This window comes from Triturus cristatus, chromosome 9, assembly GCF_964204655.1.
Source record: "Triturus cristatus chromosome 9, aTriCri1.1, whole genome shotgun sequence".
NCBI classification, from domain to species: domain Eukaryota; kingdom Metazoa; phylum Chordata; class Amphibia; order Caudata; family Salamandridae; genus Triturus; species Triturus cristatus.
Window position 1 is genome coordinate 780,637,066 of NC_140592.1, and position 15,584 is coordinate 780,652,649.

The window sequence follows — 15,584 nt, forward strand, 5'->3', positions numbered from 1 at the left end:
GCGACCTGCCAGACTTCACCACCAGGTACGGACGATCATCACGCCTCAATGTCTAACGCCATGGCTCATCGACTCCACAGCTCCTCCGCATCCCACTCCATGCTCCAGACGCAGATCCAGCGAGGCATCCAGGCTCCAGACTCAGGTCCAGTGAGGCATTCAGGTTCCAGACGCAGGTCCAGCGAGGCATCTAGGCTCAGACGCAGGTCCAGCGAGGCATGCAGGCTCCAGACGCAGGTCCAGCGAGGCATGCAGGCTCCAGGCACAGGTCCAGCGAGGCATGCAGGCTCAAGACACAGGTCCAGCGAAGCATCCAGGCTCCATGGGCAGGTCCAGTGAGGCATGCAGGCTCCAGGCGCAGGTCCAGAGAGGCATGCAGGCTCCAGGCGCAGGTCCAGCGAGGCAGCCAGGCTCTAGGCGCAGGTCCAGCGAGGCATCAAGGCTCTCATCTTGGTCATTCTGGATGTTGGCCGGCTTGCAGGGGTTGTTGTTGTGTGTTGCACTTGGTCGTGGCTGCTCCATCCTGCTTTTTATTGGTTGTTATGCCTATTTTATAATGGAGGTTGACTGATAGGCTATTTTTTGCATTAGAGACAAAAAAAACTCACGTTGGGGTGACTAGAGTGAGTTTTTTTTGCCGCTAATGGGCCTATCGGTAGTTATCGCCCGCTAACGCCTGAATTCCTATTGCGCTGATGTTAGCGGCAGTTTTCACCACTGTTCCCTGATACTATCGCCATGAAGCGACATCTTGGTAATACACCGCTAACATGGCGATAGTTTTCAGGGTTAGGCGGCGATAAAAAAAACTGCAGCTAACTGGCGTTTTCGGTAGGTATTGCCGGTCCTTGAGAAAATCCCTCTTAGTGTTCCTCTGTCACTTTATAAGTAACAAAGGCAAACAATTCTAGTACATTTTTTGCATAGTGCCAATTTATTGGATTGCAGGGAAGCGCTCCAGCACCTTCAGCACCTTGTAAAGCCTTTAGTGTGTTTTGGCCACTGTTCTTTGGGCAGCATGGAAACGAAGGAACGAAATTAATTTTACTGAAGTGGAAAGTGTATAGCAATACGTGGATTTTTTTCCTTCATATTAATAACACTACACATCTGAATAGCATTATACAATGGAATATAGGTCTATCCATTTTATTTTATTTTATTTAGAAGGCTTTTTTAACCCTATAAACTGTAGATCTGGCTATTTTACATGAATCGATCCCCAACCGCTTAAGGAAATGCAGTTCTTTCATTGACATTTTATATTAAATGTATTGAATGATATTTTAATCAAACTGTTTGGAAAATATTTATTTTATTTAGTTTTAACTCGGTATATTTTCTTACGGATGCTTTAAGGTACTAGTGTATCATCTTTGTAGACGGTGATATATGAATGTTGTACTGTGATAAATGCACTCTTATGCAATGAAAACGTTGCGAAATAAGGTTAAACTGAACTAATCTGACTTCACTAGGTGTTGTCATCACCAATTACAAGGGCTTTAGTTGCCAAAAAAAAAAATGCTGGCGTCCAAAGTTTTCCTATGAGGCAGCTGCAGCGCCTGCCAAATTCCGCGGTTGCCGAACACCACCTCAAGAGTACTGAATCTTAATCCCGCCTCATGCCACTTAATTTCACATTTTCACCTATCCTGTCACTTTATGTGACTCCTGCCCCAGTGGCTTTTTCACCCTTGCTTCCTCCGCTTGCCATCATTTTCCTACCCTTCTCCCCTTCCTCCTGCCCGCTTTGTTTGCCTTATTATTTCTGCTCAGGTCAAAGTAAAATAATAAAGTAAAATCATGTAAAATTAAGTCCCTTTACACAAAAATAAGTGCTAGCTCCCACCACCAGCACAAATGAGGCACTGCTATTGATCGTGTGGTGAGTAGCCTTAACCACAATTTCACTATGAAGCTAACTGGAAAACAGGAGAGGTGTATGTTTGACTACAAACAAAGAATTACCGAAGCAGCATTTCTAGGGTTCCAAATGTAGGCTCAGACCCCCGTCATGTATTTATTATATCACTGATACACAACTTCCTGCCGCTTAATTATTTTTTTTTATTATGGGCAGCTCTCTATTTTGGAAATACAATTACTCGATGATAGGGTGGAACGTATTTGGGGTTTTATAATGCCAGGCCAATTTAAATAAGCAAATCACGTGCAGATTAAACTTGGGTGAACTATCTTTGCTGTAATCATTAATAGAGAGAAACATGTTATTGGTTCAACAGAACATCCCCAATTGTTTACATTACTGCCCATCACTTCACTACAATCTATACATTCAAAGAACTTTACTTGCCAAGGGCATTAGTATAGTCTGGAATGTCATTTTCGTGTGTACTAGAAATGTACTGATATAGTTGTGAAATGAATGTAAAGATGTTTTAAAATGTATGATGTTGTATTTGGTTTTATTGTGGCTAATGTAAAGATGTTTTAAAATGTATGATGTTGTATTTGGTTTTATTGTGGCTATATTAACAATAATTATTGGTACCGTACATGGACATCAGTTAAGATCGAGGGAGGTGACTGTGGCAGACAGATTTGTTACTTAATTATACTGCATCCATCTATTTAAAAAGACGTTGACTGTATCTTGAAATATTGGAAGCAAAAAAAAAAATCGATGTTGTTAGCAATTAAACCTCTCATTGTATAAAATTTCCAATTCATGCTATATCATTGTAATAGCCCGTTTTCCAAGAAAAACTAAAAGACATACCTGCGCAGCATGTAATATTGATGATAATCAATATTGGAGGCCCCTTTCAGAACCAAGACTAAAAAATTACTATTTGAAATGTAAAATTCCATAAAGATGCACTGGCCATTTGGATGGTCATATTTTCTTCATGATACTCCTGCTCACTTAACTCCCTAATCAAGTCTGGTCAGACGTCTGAGATCAGCTGTGTCTTCCATCCCTGGATGTCAGGAATGTTGCTCTTCAAATACTCTATGTCCTACTGGATTATTGATTGGGTCCCCATCACCCAGTTCTTAAAATATTTCATACTGCCACACTCTATTCATTCCTGTATATACCTTTTCCCGAAAGCGTACTGGAGTCCACCACGGGGTAGTTAGTAACGCTGTACAAAAAAACGTTTTCCTTTTGTCTACAGATAGAGTGCAATCCCCCAGAATATGAAAAAAACATTGATTTTAGAAACTGTACCACAGTCTTCAGCAGACCAGGCGATTTAGTGGGGTTTAGATGCATGCAGAACCAGGATTTCACCAAGGACATGTAATTGACTTTCAGGTATGAGTAATTTATACGGCAAACCACCTGATAAGAAACAATCACTATTATGCTGGATGGATAATCTTTACATAGCAGATCAGTCAAGCACAGGTGCACAGCTTTTCATTTGCTGAAAAAGATGGGTGTCATGAAAAACAGTGATTAATATCTAAATGTTCTGATTCCAGTTATCCAAATTAAATTCTAAACCCCTGTCAGGAACTCACTTTTACAGATGCTTCTATTAACCTTATATAATGCACTCACCAAATCTCTAAACTGGATTTGCTTACGTACTAGCTCAAATTGGATTTGCTTATGTACTAGCTCAAACTTGATTTGCTTACTTACTAGCTTTCCATAAATTCGCTCCAAACAGATCCTTTCCAATCAATAGGTGGTTTTCAGTTGTCTTGAATCAAGTGGAAAATCCAGTAAAATAAATAATGATGACAATGTTTTCACAAATTCAACTGCTTCATCTGTCTGTGCTTGGGTGCCTTTCTAGTGCTTGACCGCAGTCTTACATTCAGGACTCATTCACAAGGGTAGCACTGTGGAGTAGAAATAAAGAAGTGGTCATGCATTCCTCATGGTCAAAGAAAGATTTCCTTAAATGAGAGCATTTACTGTTACCCATTTCAAGTGGTCTTTGATGCCTTTGTCAATATCATTGGGCACCTGCCAAAGGTTGGATGTATGGACTTAATCCAGTAGCGCTTGTTCACTAAATCAGAACCTTTGCTTGTTGTTTACCACAGTATGGGAGATTTTTGCAGTGCAACTCAAAAACAATCTGTGAAATGGGGTTCAAAGAGCATCTTGATGACAATGGAAGGATGTCCATCCCAAAGTATGACAGCACTGCAAAACCTTCTTGACCTCACATGCAAAAATAGTGGATCGATGCAGCCTGTTGTCTAGCCTGTTGTGCATAAGAGAAGGTACTATTTATGCTCTCAGGAATCCTATCTCACAACTAACCCATGGTTGTGTCCATTACTATAATATTGCTGGCCCTTGAAGCATCTATATCACAGACGGATACCTCCACATGCAGAATCACCGTCTCATCCCATGAATCTTGCTACCCTCCTACCCCAAAGAAGCGCCTCCACTTCTGCCTCAAACCAAGCACAATAAATGGTAAGCAGCAGGATCCTGCTCAACCTACCAACACTGTTACCCTGTGAGAGCACCTACACTGCCACCTATATCAGACTCAAACCCTGTACTTTCATTCCACCGACACCGCTAATCTGTGGGAGCTCTGTCCCATCAACTCATATATGGCTCCCATCCCCACTATGCCTGCTCACTTCCTTAAAGTACTGACAAGGGGGACAGGAGGACAGTTTCAACCACCCAGCTCTTCCTCAGACCTTTAAATACCAAGTAAGATCTTTTCTGGTGCTTCCACACAATCTACACATGAAATACAAAGAAAAAGTGATTCAGCAGATTACATCAATTAAGGTTGTTGGAATATCATGGAAGTGAGATGCACTGTTATTCAACAGTACACCAACAGTCGTTATCATAATGGTTACTATCCTAAAATAACACTGTAGCAAAATGCCTCTCTTTGTTTGATCATCCCTATTTTTGTGGACTGATGATGCTGTTTGTTTGCCTCTGTGCACTGGAAGTCTACTAACCAGGCCCTAGTGCAGATGCTATGACATCTAAAACATGTCAAAATTGGCTGCACTCCAAATTGGTATACTTAACTTACCTATAAGTCCTTAGCCTATGGTACCAAATGCACCCAGCGCCTGTAAGTTAAATGTTATTAGTGGGCTGCATCACCTATTGTGCCACCCACTACAGTGACAGTGAAAGCATGATTGTATGCCTTCCATAAGAGCCTGACTGCAGCAGTTTTAAAACTGCAATTCGACCTGTCAAAATATCCCCTTTATAGGCCAAAACCTTCCTTTTAAAAATTAATAAGTCACCTCTATGTAGGTCTTATAAGCCCTAAGGCACAATGCCTCATATTTAAACGTAGGCAATGCAGAAATGTACTGTTACACATGTCCTTACAGTAAAAAAGAAAAAGCTGTTTTTACTGTAGCGAGGCTGGCTTTTACGTAGGAAAGTACTAGATTGCATTATTACATGTGATAATTCCACAGATTGAACTATAATTCAAAGGCTCATCTAATTGTGAAATTAAATCCAATGTAATGTTGAAATCGAATTTATAATAATTATTAAGGAAAATGCACTTTTAGAAAGCTGCCTTTTTCCTGCCCAAAGCCTCTGGAAGCCCATTTGTCTGAGCACCGACACTCACCTGGCAGCTGTATAGCTCTCTAGATGAGGTGTGAAAACTGCTCCTTAGGTCTTAGGGGTGCTGAGGATTTTGTGTTCCTCTGGCAGCATGACCATCTTTTCCCCTAATGTTTGGGGAGGGGCCAGAGGTCACCCCTACCCACAGGCCATTGCCAGGCATAAATGTGGCACCCCAGACACCCTCTTCATTCCACTACTGGACCTGTGGAAGACAAGAAGGACTGCACATGCAGTTGAAACATGAGAGGGTACCTGAAGGGCAGGAACTGCCCACACTTGTATCCAGCACAATGAAGTAGACTCCAAGGGTCAGGTGGCTAACTTCCTGTTAGGCTACAGGGATACAAACAATCTGAAAGAAGCCCTATTCTTGAAGATCCCATCTGATCAATTCCAACTGGACCTTTCCTGGATCCTGCTGGTGGCTTCTGCTGGAGTGAGGCAGTCTTGACCCCAAAGCTCTGTTCCTGAGGTCCTGGGACCCTTAGAAGTGTCAAAGTGTACTTCTACCAGGGCTTTAAGGGGGCCGGGTCCCGCCGGTGCTGAGCACCGGCAGTTCTAAAAAGCAGGTGCTGAGACGGGTCCCTATCGGGCTCTCCATTTTTGCCCCCAGGATGAAAAAAAAACTCTTAACTCAGCAGAGTGCCACCCTTCACTGTATTTGGGGTAACTTCAAAGAGATTCGTTAAAGTTCTTTCACAGTCTCATCATTTCAGAACTGAAGGATTGTCATGATATATTCAACAAAGTCATAGTTGTTGCTTATTAATCTTATGCAACTAACAACCATTGACAAAGCCAATAGTCCTGGCTTGCTGTAGGTGTAATGATACTTGTATTATATATCTGGATGCAATGACAGACGCAGCAAAATACCAGTCGGCTGGCACACTATGCTAAGCACAGATATTTCGCTTATGTGTTTTACGCCACACCCTTAATCACATTGGCCACGCTTCTTTGAGAGACCCCCCAGTTTTATCATCCCACTTAAAGCCCTGATTCCTACTAACTTCCTGGGAATCCTAGAACTTAGAAACTTTTTGACTCCCTAGACCTCAAGAAGACCGGGACAAACCTGCCAAGTCAATCTGACAAAGGTGCATTTCTGCTCAGCCAAAGATTTAGGCTGCTCCCACTCTGAGGTTTTCCAAAACGCAAATCTGTTGTGGCGGGACATCGTGAATAGGGTATCCAGCCTTTTGTGGCCCTGTTCAGCTACAGCTTGCAGCCTTGCCCCACTGGATGAGTCTGAGCTCTATAAAAGTAACTGAGGGCCAGATATAGATTTCGGCGGATGGGTTACTACGTCACGACAGAGACCGATGACCTGTCGACTGAAATATAAATCCCATAATGGGATTTATATTTCGGCGGATGGGATATCCGTTATCGTTGTGACGGAGTAACCCGTCTGCGAAAATATAAATCACGCCCTAAGTCTGAGTATGGAAATCTTCACCAGGCAAAGGCACTAAAAGTATCCGGCTGGCGAGGGACCTTCCTTGGGCAAGAATTTTGAATTTCTCCTGCTCTGAGCTTTGCCAGCCAAATGTCAATAGCTTCACTGGGACCTCATCCGATGCATTCCCAACCTGGTGGAGCCCTTCATGGCCATAGCCTGCTGCCTTGCCTCAGTGAGGATTCTTGACTTCTATTTCTGAGACTACATTGGAAAGTAAAATGTCTAACTGGAGTGGACCTGGTTTCAGTATCCAACATGCACCCCATCGCGGTTGGCTTTAAATTGTGACTAGGTCCCGGTCAAATGCAACCAGATAACTGTGGCTGGCGCCTAAATCTTTTTGGAGATATTTTTATTTAAAACTTAAAAATTCATATCTCCGGTTCCCCGTATTGGATTTTTGTCATTTTTTACATCAATTTGTTCATTGAAGTATTTTCATTCCCTATTTTTATAAATTGGAGTAGAAATGTTATTGTGCTGTGCTTTTGACTTTTAAACTGGGTTGGTACTTCTAAATGCTTCACACATTTTCTTAAGGTAAGTATGTCTGCTTGGCTCATAGATACTAGAAGCTGAGCTCAGGTTTAAAACTGAAACTTTTACTGGACCTAATAAGAATAGATGCATTATTCCTTGTGGTGGATTAAAATCCATAACAATAATCCACTTTTTCTTACACTCCTTCAGCAAATCGTCATGTCCTCATGCTATCGTCTGCCTTGGTCAACATATAGCATTTTCAAGGGTAGAAATTGTAACTGTGCATCCCAAGGTACAAACAGTAAAAAACAGTACAAATAGTAACTCTTCAAGTACCATCCTAGTGGGCAATATCACAAACTGAAAATGTGTTAACAGTATCAAACCAGTACGAACCATACTTTTTAACAAGAACTATAGAAAAATGACTAGACTACAATGAAATGAAAGAGGGCAGAACAGTACCAAAGGATAATAAAAGCCTATGTTAAACTGGCCCAAATCTGAACCCCAATACTGTCTTTTTCCATGAAAGAAAATCTAACAAAGCTGACCATGTACAAGTCATCATAAAAGAGCCTGAGCTCAGCTTGATGCGTAGTCTGATCCAAGACACAAACATTTATAATCATTTCATATGGATTTAGCCATCCTTTGATGGGATATCGAAAAAAGTTGGCAGTGATAAGACTAAGGATACAATCAGACACCAGGAGGGCTCTAATATGCTCAAAGACAAAGCCAGATAAGAAGACAGATCAAATTAAATTAATGTCATAACAAGACATGGAATCTTTGGCCTTGCAGAGGGAGGCAAAATGGACAAAGGCACACTTATCTAGTTGATAAAAGAAACCACAATGTCAAGATACTTTGAAATCGAAAGGGCACATATAGTGGCAACACACCATACAAAAACACAAAATGCCATTGATCAACAAACTTTTGGCTGCTCCATTACCCTCACACACCCCTATTTCTTCTACGTGCTATGAGGAACACCAAGTTGAATGGGAAAGTCAAAAAATATCCTTTGCCCAATATTTTGTGAAGACAGTGCCAAGAAGAGGAAAGAACTTTTGGATTCCAGATCACAGATGAGGAAACAAGAGATTTGCAAAGGCTTCACAGGCCCATCTAGGATGTTAGTGACTTGCAAAAGGAAAACGTATACCTTTGAAGATCCTAATGAGCTGAATAAGTTGCTGAGGTGGACACTTGGGGCCTGCTTCACTAAGGTTACTTTAGACTTCCTGTCACATCCTCCATCCCTGTCACACTCTGAGACCTTGCCACCCTCGTAGTCCCTATCAGCCTCCCAGTCCATACTGTCTCACTACCAATATCAGCGACCCTTCCATCCATACCACCTCCCTAAACCTTGCCACTGACCGCAACTGTGCCTCACTCCTGGCTCAGTGGTGTTGTGGTTGTGAAAAACAAGTGATCAGCAAAAGATAAGGTGAGTTGCAGAAGGACTTTCTTGGAGAGGGAGTAACTGGCCATAAAAGTACTGTCATCACATGGCGAGGCGATAACTGGAGGATAGTGAAATGGCAGTAAATATATAGCCGAGTAGACCAAAGATGGAAATGCATGTGGGAGAGAGAGATTGGAGAGAAAGGGACAATTTATATTGCAGGGATTTACACTTTCTGACAGTGAGGAACTTCATGTCCTGGTCTCAGATGCAGCACCTGACCAATTATGAGACCAGTACTCAACAGCACCATATATTCCAAAATGCAAGTCCAGGATTTACTTTGCATTGCAACCCACATTTGATTGCATTGCCTTGCTGCAGTCACAGTGCAATATTTAGTGCTGGAAAGTAGGGGGATTGCACGGGATCCCGGTTCCTGCAGCTATTTCTAGGCTGCCGGACGATTCAGGGAAATATGCTGATTTTGTCCTGGTGCTATTTTCCGACACCAGGACGCAATTCAGTAGCACAAACACATTGTCTGCATTCGATTTAGTGCAGCCATGTGCAGCTAGGGTGACCAACCATCCGTAAATTTCACGGAACGTCCGTAATTTGGACCTCATGTCCGTTGTCCGTGAGGATCCTTTTTACGGTCCATAATTTTGGGCCTTGCAGGCAGCAGAGCTGTTCCCTGTAAGAAGTCTCAGCTCCCTGATGGGGTCGCCTAGCACTTTTCCTCTGAGCACAAGAGCAGCCCCACCCGCCCATTGTCATTCTGTGTGGAGCTGTGATTGCCACATACAGAATGACAATGGGCAGTCTGGGCTGTTATACCATGGGATGGCCTCCTCCAGCCTCAGTCTAGGGCAGGCATTCTGTCAGATGGAAGAAATGTGCACAAACGCCAATGCGGCTACGGAATCCAGTTCATGAAAAGAAGCTGGTGAAAGAAGTTAAAAAGAAGGGGCTGGAGTTATTTTAGTCTCGTCATTTTAGAACTGAGTCATTTTCAATTTTATATTCAACGAAGCCATGGTTGCTGCTTTTTTATTTTATGCAACTAAGAACCATTGACAAAGCCAAAAGATCTGGCTTGTTGTAGGTTACTTGTTGTGCTCTATATCTGGATACAATGACAGAAGAGGCAAAATACCTGCCAGGCAGCACACTATACTAAGCACAGATTTGTATCTTAGGTGTTATAAGCCACACCCTTAATTACATCGAACACCCCCTTTGGAGATACCCCCTAGTTTTTTCATCCCACTTAAAGCCCTGGAAAGTACACCATGTCACAGTCACCTCATGGCTGGCACTGTGCATCATGCATGACTTCCACTTTTTCAGATTGCCTATGTGCAGGGGCATAGCGTACCCTCCCCCCCCCCCCCACCCCTTGCTTTAGGAACTACAGCAGGGGTGAACTTCTTGATGAGTCTCTTTTGTCTGCAACTTGCAGATAAAGGCTCAGCTCAAATTTAATATGAAAATGTGGGCGAGTGAGTAAGTGAAGGGATGGGTGGATGGATTAGTGAAAGGATGAATGGATAAATGAAAGGGTGAATGAATGAATAATGAGAGAAAGGATGGATGGATGAGTAAGTGAGTGGAAGGATGGATGAGAGAAAAGGTAAATAGATGGATGTATGGGTGGATGGGTAGATGGATGGGTAAAAGGGTGGATGGATTGATGAGTGAAAGGATGGATGGATGAGTGAAAGGGTGGATGATGGGCGAGTGACTGGGTGGATGGATGAGTGAAATGATGGATGGATTGATAAGTTAAAGGGTGAATGGATGGACGGATGAGTGAAAGGGTGGATGTAAGGATGAATGAGTGAGTGAAAGGGAGGGTAGATGGACAAAAGGATGGATAGATGAGTGAAGGAGTGAAAGGATGGATGAGAGAAAGGATGGATGGATGAGTGCAAAGATGGATGAGTGATTGGGTCAATGGATGTATTCATGAGTGGATGAGTAGATGGATGGGTGGGTGGATGGATGGATGGAAGGATGGGTAAGTGAAAGGGTTGATGGAGAGGGAAAGGCAGGGTGGATGGATGACTGAAAGGGTGAATGGATGGAAGGATGAGTGACTAGGTGGATGGATGAGTAAGTGAAAGGATGGCTGTATAGGTGAAAGGGTAAATGGCTGGATGGATGAGTGAATGGATGGATGGAAGAGTGGATGGATGGGGTGAAAGGGTGGATGGATGGATAATGGATGGATGAGTGAAAGAGTAGATGGAAGGATGGATGAGTGAAATGATGGATAGAAGGATACATGATGGATAGGTTTGCAAAGGGTTAAATATGTTTGGATATGGATGGCCTTACTTATGAACTATTGTGCGACCTACTCTGATTTGTCTGTAAAACGTACCTTTTGTCCCAAAGTTTTGTCCTGAATTTTGACCTCACGTCCTGAATGTTTGTCTTGAATTTTGACCCTTTGTCCTGAATTTGTACTTACCCTGTCCTGAATTTGCACCCATGCCAGTTGTTCACCTGTGTGCAGGCGGCGCAGGATATTTTTTAATTTCCATCCAAGCACATACAAAGGACTGATTTATAGAGCTTTAAGCCCTTCTTATGTTCATGTATCATCCTGGCTGAGAGCCACCTGGAGCCTAACACTGACACTTCTTTCACAAGATGTGCATTCATGCTCAGACTACTGGGTCTGGCAGTCAAGCGAATTAACCTATGTGATGTTGAAGATTTTACACTTATAGAACGGGTCTTTTACATATAAATAAATGTACTACTTTTCCCCCCCAAACTCTCCCTCTTTCAAAATGTTGGAGTAGGAGTTACACAAAGAGTCTTCAAATATTGCACTAACCGTGTCCCAGTATCCATCTTTGTCCCTAAATATATTGAACAACCTGGCATTGGTTGAACCATTGCCGCGTGACGACGACTGTAAACGTTCTCTGTTTATGTCGGTATGAATGAAGCAATATCAGATTTAACAAGATCACGCCCTAAATTAGGAGAGGGAAATCTTTAAATCACCGCCACAGCCTCGCAGATTCGAAGCGCTGTAAATAGCAGGTCTTAATACAACATAACTACACTGTACTGTACAACTGTGATTCAACCCTATGACCCTCACTTCCTGTGAAATGTATGATGCACTCAGATGAAACCATGTGCCATAATAACCAGCAGCCAACACGTAGAACAACTTAAATTATGAGATTCTGCTGCTGCAGCGTTTTGTTTAATAAGTATGGTTTTACTATAGTGCCACATCATCCACCATTTACTGCGTATTTTCTATTTGGCAGATTTCACACAAAAACGTGTTTCCCTCATACTTGAAAAGTTACTGTAACATGCGCCACACGTGGGGCAGCAGCGCCGTGCTAGCCACTTTGCAAATGTTCACTGGCATCCTCTTGTTTACTAATTAGTATATTCAGGTGTCAAACGGGCACTAATCAGGTGGAATGTTCGCGCGGACAATATTACTGCTTCGTCATAGCGCGTTGTCTGGGGCGGGAAGACCTCTGCGCCCAGTGCTCATTGTTCCTCGCGCGCTCAGCTGGTGTGGGTGAGCGCGTCTGAAGCGGCGGCACTAAAGTTGGCAAAAGGGACGCCTCGACGATCTCCTGGGAGGAGCCGTTCACTATAAATTCCACACAACTCCACTCGCTCCCAGTGTTCACCTCAGCTGGCAGAGGGAGGCGAGGCAGAGGAAGGCGAGGGAAGGAGGTCAACATTTTCGGGACACGGAGGGGGCACGCAACCGGAAGACGGGTGAGCTGAGTAAAAGTGAGTGGAACAATACGCGAATACATCTGTAGTGCCACAGGCCCACAGCATTTTTTCGCTGACTGCGCCAAATCATTTGCATCAACCTGCTAGTTGGAATTTTTGCACCTGTCAGCCAGAGCAAAATTATTCTTATTCGTTGCTCGGCTGATACAAATATCGATGCCAATTTGCACTCCATCTATGACTGATAACGAATATCAGTGCAGAGTCCCTCAGCACAATTGCACCAAGTCTTTCAAAGGCCCAGTGGTCGTTTGGAGCCCTTTGGTGACTTCTCAATAGACTGCTGTCTGCAGTTCTTAGAAGACTTATGGGACTGGGGCAGTGGTGTAAAGCAGAATACCACCCCCCTCCCGCCACTGCAGGATGTGACAAGGTGCCCCTGACTCTCCTATATTTTATAGATATTCATGGGCCTTTGGCTGAATAGGTGCAAAAACAACAATTGATGGACTTTCAATTGTGTGTCTTTGGCTGAATAGGAGCATCCTTAAGGGTTGGGCCTCCTATGGGGTTTGCCAACGCCCGGTGCCGCAGGAGCTGTAGGGCCCTGCGTCAGAGTTCTTAAGTAAGAGCCTTCTTACGAGTTTGGCAGTCCTACAGCGGACTGTGCAACGCGCCTTCTGCTGGAGGACCACCGACCCCGTGGTGAGATCGCTCGTCAGATCAGAACTTTATTCCTGTGGCGGTCTGACAGCAGCAGTCTGGTAGGTTCATAGAAGAGCCTACCATGCAGACTGCTGCCCTCAGAGTGCCACTTGTACCTATCTGCACAGTGTGGCATACATGCCACACCGTGCAGGAACGGGGCGTGCAAATCGAGGGGGCACTACATGTGACCCCCCCACATTCACTCCCAGGCCCAGAGGCACAGGAGGGCCCTGGAAGGGCCCCCTTTGTTGTCTCTCTGCCTCACTTTTCATGGCATGCTCACCACCATAAAAAGGGTGGCGGTACGAAAAGGGTGGCTGAGAGCCACCTCGAAATATCATTGGCGGTGCTGCAGCGGCACCACCAGCATATTTCTGCCTGTGACCTCTGCGCCATCGCAACAGGATCCTTGATCCCTGGTGACCGCAGAGGTCCAGTGGCTTTCCATCTGCCACACTCATAATGAGGCCCTAAGTCATTGCCTGACATGCAACTAACTCTACCCCAGCCTTGTTTCCATAGGTGCTGGGAGTAGGGATGAGGGGGTGCTATAGCACCCCCAAAATAACCATGCTGGAGTTCCGAAGGAGAATGAGTAATAAAGATGCCTTTAAATTTTGTTTTTATCTTATCACATTTGCTGTGATTTCAAAGACAGAGGTCAAATGTCAGGTTGTGTTTTCTAATTGCTTCTTATTCTTTTAACCTGAAGACTGGTGTTTACTTTTTTCACTGACTGTAAAGTAAGAGGATTTTATAAAGTGGATTGTGACAATCTTGCCGATATGAAATGAAATGCTGTGGGATGTCATTTTTCGAAAACACACAACAAAATTTAAATACCCATAAATCAGCTTTACAAATATTCCAAAATATGCCAAAACAAGATTCTGACCTTCTGCCAGGCAGTGTGATCACTCCCAGGAGTAGTCAGGAACTAAGGCTTGGGCAAGAGGGAAGTCACACCTCCCTCCTCCCAAGCAGGCTAGTGAAATGGAACATCATGGTGTTGAGCTTCAAAGGCTACACTGCCAATGATATGCATCAGGGCCACCTCCCAATGGAGGAAAGAGTCCTCCCCCTCCCCCTGCCACTGGCACATTTTCACCCCGACAGGCAGGAAATTAGTTAGCCAAGGAGGTGTACACCCCGAGATGGCTAGCCCCACCTCCAGGGTGAACAGCCGGGTCTTACACCAACATTTGATTAATGCCTTTCTTAGGACTGACAGAATAGAGGTTCTGGGTAGTAAAGGTGACCTACACCCCTGGATGTGGTCACAGCAGGGGCGGATTAGCTGAGGGACTAGCTGCCCATTGGCTACTAGCTCCCACACCCTTAACTTCCCTAAATCTAGGCTTTAAGGCACTCCAGAACCTCAGTTCTGAACAACCTGCATTGAAGAGGATGGAAGAAGAGACCCGTGACTGCGACAACAAGACTTGCACAAAGCAAAAGAGGGATACCTTGCACTTGTGGCAACGCCCTTAGAACTGCATGATTGAGATTCACCCTAGGCCATCTCTCAGTTCCCCCAGACAGAGAGACCCCTTGGGAAGCCTGAAGCACTCTCATGCTCCCCTGGACTAGTGGCACTAGTCCCCTGCAAACTGCAGGTAAAACACTGCTCCTCATCTGAAGAATCACTGGCTACACTTGCCCGCTAAGGGATGACCCAAATCCATATGGCCTAGTCAATTGTGGGAACAGTAGTCCTGTCTTTCATGAAGTTACAGGCAGCTACCGCGTTCCCCAGGGCCACCGGATGTTGAAGTTACTTTCTGCTCCACTTACTGCTGCCAAGGTTTATTGGTCGCTTATCCAGCAACCGACCCCTTTACTCAAGGTTTCATTAAGAAGGAATTCCATGTGACCTTCGACCGATGTCAGCAACCACTCAGTTGTTGTCTTTTTGCATCTTTTTTCCCTGCAGCACCGTTACAGTTGTAATAGCAGCACTTCCACGGCTCCTGTTTAGCACCAGGGACAGCCAGGACAATTCTGCACCTGGGTTCTACGGGCCAGGTAAAATTGAACTGACTGTCATGGCTTGGTCCTGGGACCTGCATCACCTTTACACAGCAAGGATACAATACAACTCGACCTGCATGTGACCAATTGTCACTAGTGGTTTTACCCATTTACCGAAATCTTACATTTTCTTCATATTATTTTTCATTGATTTTCTATTACTTCTAAAATCTATAGCT

The 15,584-nt window shown here is 44.1% G+C and overlaps 1 protein-coding gene and 1 long non-coding RNA gene across 2 annotated transcripts in view; one reads left to right on the forward strand and one right to left on the reverse strand.

Moving 5' to 3' along the window:
- The window catches only part of LOC146798839 (uncharacterized), an 84,732-nt gene that overhangs the window by 41,881 nt on the left and 27,267 nt on the right, over positions 1-15,584 (reverse strand). The window contains exon 2 of the long non-coding RNA XR_014968772.1: positions 3,620-3,822. This is a non-coding gene — a long non-coding RNA (uncharacterized LOC146798839). The remainder of the gene's footprint in view (positions 1-3,619; positions 3,823-15,584) is intronic.
- The window catches only part of LOC146798840 (phospholipid-transporting ATPase IC-like), a 1,543,528-nt gene continuing 1,540,591 nt past the window's right edge, over positions 12,648-15,584 (forward strand). The window contains exon 1 of the mRNA XM_085626157.1: positions 12,648-12,720. The gene's annotated coding sequence lies outside the window, so the exon portion shown is untranslated. The remainder of the gene's footprint in view (positions 12,721-15,584) is intronic.